Source organism: Macrotis lagotis, chromosome X (assembly GCF_037893015.1).
Source record: "Macrotis lagotis isolate mMagLag1 chromosome X, bilby.v1.9.chrom.fasta, whole genome shotgun sequence".
In the NCBI taxonomy this organism is placed as follows: Eukaryota; Metazoa; Chordata; class Mammalia; order Peramelemorphia; family Peramelidae; genus Macrotis; species Macrotis lagotis.
The window spans coordinates 83103330-83116309 of NC_133666.1; positions in this window are offsets into that span (position 1 = coordinate 83103330).

Genomic DNA, 12980 nt, shown 5'->3' on the forward strand with positions numbered 1-12980 from the left:
GCATTGATGCAAATTGAATGTGATGAGAAAGAAATCATATCCTTAAGGAAGAAACATAAAATATAAGATAGCAAGATCCGACAATATCAGGTATTTTCTAAATTAAAGGTATTAGTCCTTGGTCTTTGTTCAAACTCCACAGTTCTTCCTCTGGATACAGATGGTATTCTCCATTGCAGACAGACCCAAATTGTCCCTGACTGTTGCACTGATGGAATGAATGAGTCCATCAAGGCTGATCATCGCTCCCATGTTGCTGCCATGGTTCTGCTCATCTCACTCAGCATCAGTTCATGCAAATCCCTGTTGGAGGTTAATTTAATAACCCTGGGGAGGTGGCAAGGATGTGTGGGTAGAGTCTAAATGGATTGGCAGGTATGGTTATTTTTGAAGGTTACAAGAGACCTCAGAGTTCATTACCCCCCCCCACTTCATTTGTGAGAAAGGATAACTGAATTCAAGAGGAGGGCAGGGACATGGCCAAGGTTACACAGCCAATAGGGACAGACCCTGATCTTGAAGGCCTCTTCCTCCTCTGATAGCAAAGATTTATGATCAGAAGCAGGGGAGCAGGTTCCCTATAATGCTGGGAGTTCTGGAAGTCTTCAATTATGTCTATTGGATTAAATAAGAAAGCAAAGCAAGCCATTCACACATATATACTTTTCTCTCAGCTTAGGGCTAGCCTGAGGTACACACTGGAGTTACCCTTAGCAAATTTTTCACCTTCTCTGAATTGATTTCATAAATTTATGAAATAAAGGGCAATGACCCCCAGCTGCTTCACTCAGAGCCCTGCAAAAACTACAGTCTGGTAGGGAAAGAAGTACCTTGGATGTGCCAGATGTGGTACCTATGACAAAGCCTTGGTCAAAGGAGGCAAGTACTGGAGAGGCAGGGATAAAGAACTTCTGAGTGGAATTTGGTTGGGTAGCAGATGGGTTTTCATTGACGGGTGTTGAGGCCACTAGGAGGGAACGCAGACAAGCACCAATATGGTGAATAAGCTGGTTCGTTTATTGATCACAGGATACATGCTTTTATACTCTTCATTTACATAACCACTTACATAAGCGTTTTAGCAAGCAGTTTTTCACATGCATTTCCCTGTGTTTGTCTTAGGTGAATGTTTTGAGAACCAAACAGTGTTTTGAGAACCAAAGTGCAGAATGTTTTGAGAAGAGTGCACAAGGTATTTTCTCAGAATGTGCTTTCTTATCTGAGCCCTGGAGTACATCTTGTTAGCTCAGACATGTAGCTACTCCCTTATCTAAGCTCTGAAGTACATCTTGGTTGTTAAAGGCACATAGCTATTTCTGTGTTAACCCTTCATAACCCTTGGCCTGAAGCACATATGATACCACAGATGGGAAAGAAAGGGAAGATTATCCACAGAACAGAGGAATTTTCAGCTATCTAAATGGTCCTGATTGGACAGGGTAATCTTGGAATCATGTTGGGAAATCACAACCAAATCACCCCTTCACCAGAGCTCAGGTGTTCTTTCCATAGAACATGTGTGAGATTTCAGCTGTGCAAAGGAACCTGCTTGGGCTCTAGAAGGAGACTCTGCGAAGCAAGGTGGGAAAGGAAGCCAAATAACCCATTGTCCATAACTCACGTGCTCTTTCCTTGAGCAACATGAGCAAATCAATGGGATTCTGCCCACCAGGCAAAGAGGTAGATTGTTCTCAGGACATCTATCCTTGAGGTTGACTCTCTGTTGCAAACACCCTGAAAAGGTCTGAGCAGAAATCAATAGGAGCACATATTCTCTCAAAGACAAGAAGCATGGAATCCTTTTTAGTAATACAGAAGACACAGAAGCACCCTTCTTTGTGAATAAGGAGAATGTAATATTACACAGAAGTATATTTGTATATATCTATATATGCAAATATATATACATAGGCATATATATAAATATATATACCTACAAATTTACAGAGAATATGGGTACTCCTCTAGAGGCATAAAGAATGAATATGTGAGTACTTATCCATATAAGAATGGAAAGAATGATTGCTAATATTTAAAAGGTGAATGAATTTCTTTAGGACACAGAGACATTTATGAATATATTCTCTGTCTTCATATATGAGCCATATAATTTATTCATTTATATAAGTAGGGAGTTAGATACTATAGGAGAGACACTAGCCTTTTATATGAATACATAAAGAGCAAATATAAAAGATTTTCAAATATGGTATGATATAATTTCATATCTATATATTTATCTATATCTATCTATCTATACGGAGAGAGAGAGAGAGAGAGAGAGAGAGAGAGAGAGAGAGAGAGAGAGAGAGAGTCATTCAGTACTCATATAGAGCAATAAAGATGTAATGGAACATTCCTCCCTTACATGAATATACAGAATAAATATGTGTATCCCCCTAAATAAGAATACACAAAGCCCAGTGATTTTGAAGAGGAGAAAAGAGGAACATCTGGACAGACAATGGGGGAGTTACTGGGCATCACTCACAGTCTCTGGGATGCTCTCCCTCCCTGACTGGCTCCCTGAATGGCAATAGGTAAACCCCAAACAGATTGAGCCACTGCTAGAAACAGTGCAAAAGAGGAAATATTTGTAATCTATATGAGACAGACTCATATATGAGTTCTTATAGATGAGGACAAAGTATATATATAAAATGAAATATACAAACCTTTTCATATATAGGATTTTATCATTTAGGGTTATTTCCTCTGTTTAGGATGATATAATCCTCTCTGTCTCTGTTTCTCTCTCTCCTTCCTATATAGATTTGAGTGTGTGTATCTTTATATGTGTCTATGTATCTGTATATGCCATCTGAATAGATAGCACAGGATTGCCATCATCCTTTCCTTTGTTTGCTTGGTGGAGGTGAGCTAGGTGGCAGTTAGTCTTTTACTGATGGGAAGGAAAGGGAAGATTATGTACTGAAAAGAGGAATTTTCAGCTATCTAAATGATCCTGCTTGGACAGGGTGGAATCATGTTGGAAAATGACAACCAAATCAACCCTTGACCAGAGCTCATGTGTCCTTTCCTTGCCCACCCTGGACAGTTCTGCGGGGTTCTGGCTGTCAAATAAAGAGGGCTTCTCCATCAATTTGCGTAGATCAGCCTCACGGACATCTATGGCTAATATTGGCTCACTGATGGCAAGAATCTGAATAGGTCAGAAACGGGAGCCATATTGAATTGTTTGTCAAAATGAGGCCAGAAATATTGGAAATCAAGTTAACCAGGAGAGCTGCAAACTCTTCTTCAGCAGGCCCAAACTGAGCAGAGGAAATGGTGGAATTAATAGCAATCCAATGGAAGACAAAGAACAAAGGTGTGGCCCACATCAAATGTTCTCCAGTCTGACCAATCCAATAAGTTAGCAATGACTGCCCAAGGGCTGAGTTGAACTTTAGGACACACACAGACCCACACAAACCCACACAGACACAGACACACATAGACACACACAGACACACACAGATACACACACACACACACACACACACACACACACACACACACACACACAGACGCCTGGCAAAACAATGGTCAAATAATGCATGGATTATTGTTAGTAAATACACAATTTCTGAAACACAGGTTCCCACTCTCAAAAACAGACACACGTACAATTTTGATTCTCATTACAAACTTTTGAGAAAGAATTTTAATCGATATCAATTAAGTGGGTCTCAAATGTGCTCTCAGAAATATCTGTTTGGATTGGGTGCTGGAGATATAGGGCAACCTTAGCTGAGGACCTCGGTTCCTGAGGAAAATCTCATGGAATAGGAGTCTGGAAGACGTAGATAAATCTCTCTACAGATGAAGATTTTTCCTTCCAGTTATATTTTGATCTCTCTGGACACCAGTATATTCATACATCTGAGGGTTAATATGTTCTTCTTTTTGGTTCAATGTAAAAAATACTCTCCTGTACTCCCTTATTCATATTTCAATATTCACATGACATTTCTTTGTATCAATATTTAAGTTTTCCCCATATTCTCCATGATAATCACACTTAAATATACATGCAACCATATATATATAAAGGTACTGTGTTTTGTCTTGTGACTCAATTATTCATCTATTCTATTGATCTTGGCATAAGGAGCCTTCTGTATTACTGTGTAACAACTTCATTTATTAGTACTCATTTACTCTATCCTCTATGAATAGATACTCCCATTCTCAGTGTTATTTTCCTATACATGTGTTTTGATATATCTTTTATGTATATAGGCAGGAGGTTCCATATATTCTCTCACTGGCGTAGAAGAAATAGAATACTTTTAGGAATATACTGGAGAATATATTTGTGAATAGAGAGAATGTAGGCCTATCTATAAGAATAGAGAAAATATGGATGTCCATAGATAAGAGTTGAGAGTGAATATGTTTATACTTATTGACATAGTAATTGAGAGAATGATTAGTAAATGTTTATGGACAGATAGAATCTGTAAGTCGATTTAGAGAAATAAATGACTTTATACATTGAAATAAAGAGATCAAACCTAAGAAATACATGCAAAGAGACACATAGACATCTTCTCTGTCTAAATATGCATGAATTGTCATACATTCTCTCTCTCTATTTACATAAGCATGAAGTTATCTTCTGTAGGAGAAGCTCTGTGGTCTTACATATGAGTGAGCATAGATGATGCTAGTTTCTATAAATGAAAGATACAAGCTCTCTTTTATAAAGTTTATAATCATATGTATATGCATAATCCTACATAGAGAGCATTAAAAAGACAAGCAGTAGTCCCAAGGGAATAGAAAAAATGGATGAAACACAAGAAAACTGGAAAAAATCTGTACTCTCATGAATAAGAATATTCCAAACCGAGGACCTTCTGGAAAGGATCTCTGGGCATCAGTCCTGTCCCCGGGTGGTCTCCCGTCCTGCCCTCCCCCAATCCCAGAATGTTCATAGTAAGGAAACCCGTTGCCTTCTGGAGTCCCTTGAAGCTGTGGTGGGGGAGGGGAAAGAGTCAGAGAAAGTCCTTGGGAGAAGGGAAAATGAGCAGAAGGACTGGGGGAGGGGAAATCAGACTGAGAAGGAAAGACTGAGTCTGAGGAGATTTGGGAGGGAGCGGGAGGGGTGCTGACTGCAGGGAGATAGAAGAGGGGGATGGGGGCAATGGAGGGAGGAGTAGGATCTGGGGTGAGGGTCCCTCTGACTCCCTAAGTGGGGTGCTGATGTCACTGAGCTCTCCCTGGAGGCCTGCTCCTTTGGTTTGCGGCTTGCTGAGGACATTGAGGGCTGGGAGGGGTAATCTGAGGCCCCAGATATTTGGGACCCTCCCAAAGCTCCTTGGAGGCTCCCCCCAGTCCCGCCCCCCGGCTCTAGGATAACAACTTGCCTGTGAGATGGGGGGGCAACTTACACTATTTCTCACAGGGAGAGAAGTAGTGAAATACTTTTTAGAAATAGACAATTTTGGAGGCCTTGATCCATGTGAACAGAAAGAATTTACACACACACACACACACACACACACAGATATGCATAGGCATATGTCTGTCTATGTACAGAAGTAGATATAAATGTATAGAGAAAAATGGGCTTTCACATGTGAATTAAGAGGGAATAGGTGAGTATTATGAGTAGGAAAAGGGGGAATGATGACTAATGTTCATCAGGAATTAAAATGTCTAATTCACTAATGAGTTTATAGAATAAATTACTTTCTGGACATAGGTTAGAAAAGAACCTGAGTACTTACCTATATGAATATATTCTCTGTCTTCATACATATGAGTTTTCTTAGATTATCTGTATGTTCGTATAATAAGAAGGGATAAACTAGAGGAGAGATATTCTAGTCTTACAGATGAAGATAAAGAATATATACAAATGAAATACACAAGAGTTTTCATATATAGAATGAGATCTTTTTTTTGTTTACTTTAAAAATTTTCTTTGATTTATTTACACATTACTAAAATATTAAGAGGTGCACCTCCAGTCACATGTGGGTGAGGGAGGACAAATCGAGGAGAGAGATTAGGGAGGAGGAAAGCAGACTAAGCGAATGTGGGGGGAAGAATGCTGATCACATGGAAACAGATGAGTGGGGTGTCTGAGGAGGGCCAGTGGGGAAAGAGGCAGGATTCCAGGAATGGAACTCCTATCCCATCAAGGTAAACAGTGATGTCATCAACCATCAGTGTTCAGTGCTCAGCAGGGGGTCCCCTTGGTCCAGACTCTGGTTAGCTGCCCTGGCACCTCCCTGAAAACCCTGAGAAGCAGGACTTGAATTTTGAGTAAAAAGAAAGAGACCAAGCAACCAGCTTTCAAGATTCTGAAGGTCCCCAGGACTGAGAATGGGGGATAAGGGTACAGAAAACAGAAGCCCTGCTCTCAGTACTCCTGCCCATGGTAGGGAAATGGTTCCCAAATGGTCACTAGGGAACCTTGCCCTACCACCTCCCTGGGCTCTGACCTCTGAGAGATCCTGTAAGATAGAAGGTTAGAAGGGAAGAGAGATTTCTCACTGGGAGCTGCTCCAAGGGAAAGCATTCGGTAGCAGCGTTATCTCATCTGGTAGTTGGGAGCCAGTTTGCTAACATGGGGTTGGGGAGGGAGTATGAATGTGAGAATCAAGTCTCAATGGACTTCTAGGTTTGGGTACGATGGAGGCTTTAAAGAGACTTCAGAGCTCACAATAGAAAAAGGGCAACTGTAGCACAGAGATCAGGGATATGATCGAGGTCACACAGCCAGTAAAGGGGCAGACCCAGGCCCTGAGCTTGGGTTTCTCTTGTCTACCAGGCTAGCTGACTTCCATTGTGAACCTTGCCTCCTCTGACAGCTAAGCTTCATGGTTTGATTATTCCTTGGGAGATACTTTCAGGAGGCAATATCCCCATACAACTATGGATTCTGGGGATCTTCGGTTTGGACTTACAACCTTTGGGTCAGTCTGAATTGAATATGAAGGAGAGATTAAGCAAATTCTGTTTCCCTGAAAAGGTTTCTTCCATTTGTGAGATTTAGGGGCATGATCCCTAGCTGCTTCACTCAGAGCTCTCCTTGAACAAGTTCCTGGGGCCTGAATGTGTTAGTTTACACAAAATGACTTGTTTCCTGCCTATAAAGAAGTGCTGGTTAAGATGTGCACTGGGAGAGGAACACTGAAGCATAGACAATTACATCCACTTATGCCCCTCTGGTATGATAATTTCATTAAAATTATTTAATCTCTAATAAATTCGTAATCCTGCTGAGGAGATAAAAGGGGATCTCTAAAAATGTCTTCAAAAAGGTCTGATGTACTTGAGAAGTGGAGGGATCAGAAAAAGAAAGGCAAAAGAAGTTGAGAAATTTAAGGGACGTCTCCTGGATCCTTTGGCTGTGACTCTTCTTAGAGTTACCTATCTCCCTTGTCTATTTTGCCATGTATCAGTAATCACCTCTTCTTTCACTACATCCATACCTCTCAGTACTAATATGTTCACTTTATGTATGAATATTCCTCCTAGTGCCTTGTTGTTCCCAGATCAGTACTCAATACTCATATATTCTCTTTATAGAGGAATTGATTTATATGGGCTCCTCCATATACTGTAGATCATTATGTATATGTGTATATGTTGACATACATACACAGAAATTAGCAGTCATATATTCAGTGTATATTAATATACAATGTTGTCTCTTGTGACATGGATGTGAGATTATCCTTATATTCTCTATTTGTTGACCTATATGAGCATTCATAAAACCTTCCTATATTCTGTTATGGTTACTTCTTTTGTGAGTACACATTTACTTCATATTTCCGTACTTAGAGACATCCTTAATCACTATCTATACTAAAATATTTTGATATACTCTATGTGTAAAGATAAAAAGTTTTTATATACTCTTAAAAGAGAGAGTGAGAGAGTAGTGGAATAAATTTAGCATTATACTGAGGCTATAGAAGAATTGACAAATTTGTAATGGAGCCATATATATATATATATATATATATATATATATATATATATATGTATATATATATACATATATATATATATATATATACATATAGATTCAATATGTGATTATTCAGATATATAGTAGAGAGTGAACAGTAATGTGAGGAGACAAAATGTTATATGAAAGATTTTATAGAATAATAAATGATTTTACATAGATAGCAATGAGGAAAAAGTAATTTAGTATTTATGAAAGGAATATATTCTGTTTTTATACATATGAGTTGCAATATATAATCTCTATATTCTTTTACATAAGCATGAAGTAATATTTTTTCTTTTTTATTGTTATTATTTTTTAAAGGTTTTCTTTATTTTGAGTTTTACAATTTTCCCCTAAACTTACTTCTCTCCCCCCCACTCCCCACAGAAGTCAATTTGCCAATCTTTACATTGTTGCATGGTATACATTGATCCAAAGTGAGTGTGATGACAGAGAAATCATATCCTTAAGGAAGAAACATAAAGTATAAAAGTTAGCAAGATCAGACAATAAGATATCAATTTTTTTTTCTAAATTAAAGGTAATATCCTTGGTCTTTGTTCAAAATCCACATTTCTTTCTCTGGATACAGATGGTATTGTCCATTGCAGACAGCCCCAAATTGTCCCTGATTGTTGCACTGATGGAATGAGAGAGTCCATCAAGGTTGATCATCACCCTCATGTTACTGTTAGGGTGTACAATATTTTTCTGGTTCTGCTCATCTCACTCAGCATCAGTCCGATAATTTTTGATGGTTCTTTTTTCTTGAAGAATTGACAGTTTGATGGGGAAAGAATAAAAAAGAGCAAATGCAAATTCATTGAGTGTACATTTGAAGATTTAATCCCATCTTTTCCTTGATCATTATCCATTTTTTTTTGCAGGAAGACCAGGATTCGGCAGATGTGCCTCTTGAAGTTTCTTAAGTTCCAGTCCCTGAAGTCTCAGTCCCTGCGTGCACCCTTTGAATCACCTAAAGGTAAATGAGGAGACCATCCAAATCACTCCAATCTTCTTCCTCTACAGGTCCCCAGGAATAACCTCTGTAGGGAAGAGGAAAGCAGTTAACAGTGGCATTGGGATTAGAACTACATGCTTGGCTGGCCTAGATTTCCCATTGAGTTAATGGAGGGACTTGTTTACTTAATCTTTTGAAATCCTTGTCAATATGATCCTTAAGGGCATGTGGATTTTAATAAAGGGCACGTATTGTTTTAAAAGATGAAAACCTTCTTTTCTTTTGCTAAATTGTATAGCAAGTTGTAGTTTAAATTAAGGTCTTGTCATACACACACACACACACACACACACACACACACACACACACACAAATAAGATTCTTCAGTTCCCTAGGCCTCATTTTTCCCTGGAGTACCAAAGAGGGGTAAGATGAGGGCTTTCTTAGCCTCTAAATTTGCTGAAGGGCTATTCAGGTCTATGCCTAATAGAATTTTGATGATGTTAATCATGTCTTTCTGTCGAGTCCGGAGGAGGGAACTCAGGCCTACATCAATATGATGTATAAGTTGGTTCGTTTATTGATCACAGGATACATACTTTTATACTCTACATTTACATAACCAATTACATAAGCGTTTTAGCAAGCATTTTTTTTCACATGCATACCTTGTGTATGTCTTAGGTGATTGTTTTGAGAACCAAACAGTGTTTTGATAAACACAGTGAAGATTGTTTTGAGAGCCAAACAGTGATTTGATAAACAGAGTGCAGAAGGTAATTATCTCAGAATGCACTATCTATCTGAGCCTGGGAATATACCTCCTTAGCTCAGACATGCAGTTACTCCCTTGTCTAAGCTCTGAAGTACATCTTGCTGGTTAAAGCACATAACTATTTCTGTGTTAACCCTTCATAGCTCTTAGCCTGGAACATATGACACAACATCTCCCCCTTTTCATTTAAAGGCCTGGGAGATCATGTTTGCTAGAGATCTCTGACAACACAAAAGGATGCATGGTCCAAATAACAAGAATATAACAAGTATTAAACAAATTACAATTATAGGTTTAACAATTGCCAAAAGCCAAGCAGGTAATCCTAAAGATTTTAACCAATCCTTAAAGAAATCTTCATGTACAGTTATTTTATCAAGATTTTCTTGTAACTTTTTGATTTTAGCATAGACTGAAGCACTATTATCTGAAATATTAAAGCAACACATGATGCCTTCAAATTCCACACAACCATGATTATGTAATAAAAGCAAGACATCTATTGCAGCTCTATTTTGTAGTGTAGCCTTGCGAATGCTCTGTACTTCCGTAATTATGTCCATTAAAGTCATGGACGTAATGCCCATGCCCAGCTTTTGCCCAACATGCAAGTTTTTTCATGGTATTATAATTAATAGATGCCATTACCACTGGTGTGAAAAAAGGATGTGGCTACTGTTTCTGATACTGATAGAAAATTAACATTTTTATAACAGTTGGAAGCCAGGGGAATGCTCCTTGTTTTCTTAGAGCTTCTGGAGAAATTAAGGTATGGTGTGGACACTAGTGCTAATTGGCCTAGGTAACAAGGTCCTCCTATAGGACGTCATGGGATAGAACTGTATGCCTTGTCTTCACATATCAAGAATACTCCAGGGGGTAATGACTTCGCTCCCTCAATTTGTACTTTAAGGGGCCCCCAATCTGTTTTTGATAAATTCCAATAATGAAAATGCCCTGATACATTAATGAATCGTTCCTACTTAGGGGAATCCCAAGGCGCATTTTCTTTAAAATACTCTAAACCTCCAAATATAAAAACTCCTGTAGCATTATAAAGTTGTGGGGAGTTCACAAGACTACAGGTGTGGGAGATGAGTGATATTCTCTTTTATTCCAGGGGGAACGCTCCACAAGAGATTTATTTCCTGTGGTTCCTCTGTAGTTGGTTTATTTAAAGCCTTTAATATAACTCTTAATCTACAACTATTTTTCAGGGATGGCCAGGTATAATTTTGCTGCTTATCACACATACATGCACAAGAACTATACTGCTGAAACCTCCTACATATTTCCTTTAACTGTCCATAGTACCCTTTCAGTCTCTGTTTGATGTTCTCTGGGTCCAGGGGGATCCCTATGAAGCATGTCTTGCAGGGATCACCAGCTGATTTCAGGGAGATACACATTTGATGCTGTAGATACTTAGGAATCAGATGAGTCACAAGAGCCATAGCGGGCAGGATGCAAGTGCCAGCAGAAGAAGTATCATCTTTCAGGTGAGGTTTCACCCACTTCGCGGGAACCCACTGTGGTTTTGATGAACCTGAAACAACACACGCATACCCTTGTCCCCAGGTTAGTAACTGATAGGAATTGTCCCATTGGACAGTCTTAGGATCATAAAAAGAGACAGAAATGTCAACATCGGCAGAGTGTGCCACGTTCTTTGAAAAGTGAAAGTAAAGAGGCTTGTTATCTGAGATAGAGTGCTTAGGGTTAAGCCAGTTCAAAACATAAATCACTTTGCTCACTATGGTATGCGGTGATCCCCCAACCTCCCCCTTTTCTTTTAAAAACAAGGCTAAGTAGTTCTTAACATCCTGATGAGCCCTGTCAAAGGTGGTCATGCTAGGTAGACTGAGGTGAATGAGACGCGGACATGAAGCGGGGTGGGAGGGGGTTAAATCCTCCTCCCTCCTCTGCCAGTCCAGGGATGATTTACTGCAGCTGCCGAGTCAAGTCCTCATTAAGCAGTAGAGTCGTTGTACTGCAGTCAGGGCAGGAGGTAACAATCATTCTAGTCTGTGTCAGGGGCAGGTTGAAGGTTTTCGCCAAAGCCTTGGCTGAGATGAGCAGGTTGCAGCAGGGGGAGAGAGCGGAAGCGCAGCAGTGGCCAGACTAACAGAGCGGAGGGGGGAACAGGATCGGGTTTCCTCCCCTCGGTCAGCCCCCACCCAGGCCACAGAGTGCAGGCGGAGTGCTGGTGGCCCGGGGCCCCTGATCTGAAAAGCCTGCGAGAGACAAAGGCAGCAGCGGGAAGGCTCTGGGGTGGCCCACCCGCCCGCCCTCTTCCCAGCCAGGTGGCTGCAGGGATTAATTAACACTTTTTCTGCTAGAGGAGGCACATCCAAACTTCCTCCAATAGCAGTTCTTTCAGCATCAGTCACAGCGGGGCAAGCCCACAAACTTTCAAAGTCATCTTAGACAATTTTGCACAGTGTACCATACAGTTCTGCCAGTCTCTGGGCTTCCTTTTTCTTAGTTTGGACTGCTTCCCATAAGCTTTTTCCCAGCTTATCCCATTTTTCCAAGGAGAAGAGTTCTTCAGTCTTAGTAATTATGCCCTTGTCTCTTCCCCAATGTAGCACTCAGGAAATTTCTGATCTCTTAACAGGCAGGTCATATTTTTTCAATAAGTCCTCTAAGGTATTGAGCGCAGTGTGCTCCGTGGCTGATGCAGCCATTCCCATCCCAAATTCCCTGACTCACAGGTCAGTCGTGGCCATGTCCGCTTTTCTTCTAGTGCTGAGTGAGGGGGTGCCAGCACTTCCCCACCAACTCAAACTGGGATGTCTTCTCCCCATTCGACTCACTTCCTCACACGGGGTCACCATATGCCGAGTCCGGAGGAGGGAACTCAGGCCGACATCAATATGATGAATAAGCTGGTCCGTTTATTGATCACAGGATATATACTTTTATACTCTACATTTACATAACCAATTACATAAGCGTTTTAGCAAGCATTTTTTTCACATGCATACCTTGTGTATGTCTTAGGTGATTGTTTTGAGAACCAAACAGTGTTTTGATAAACAGAGCGAAGATTGTTTTGAGAGCCAAACAGTGATTTGATAAACAGAGTGCAGAAGGTAATTATCTCAGAATGCGCTATCTATCTGAGCCTGGGAATATACCTCCTTAGCTCTGAAGTACATCTTGCTGGTTAAAGCACATAACTATTTCTGTGTTAACCCTTCATAGCTCTTAGCCTGGAACATATGACACAACATCTTTCAGTTGCCCAGGTCTCAGTTTCC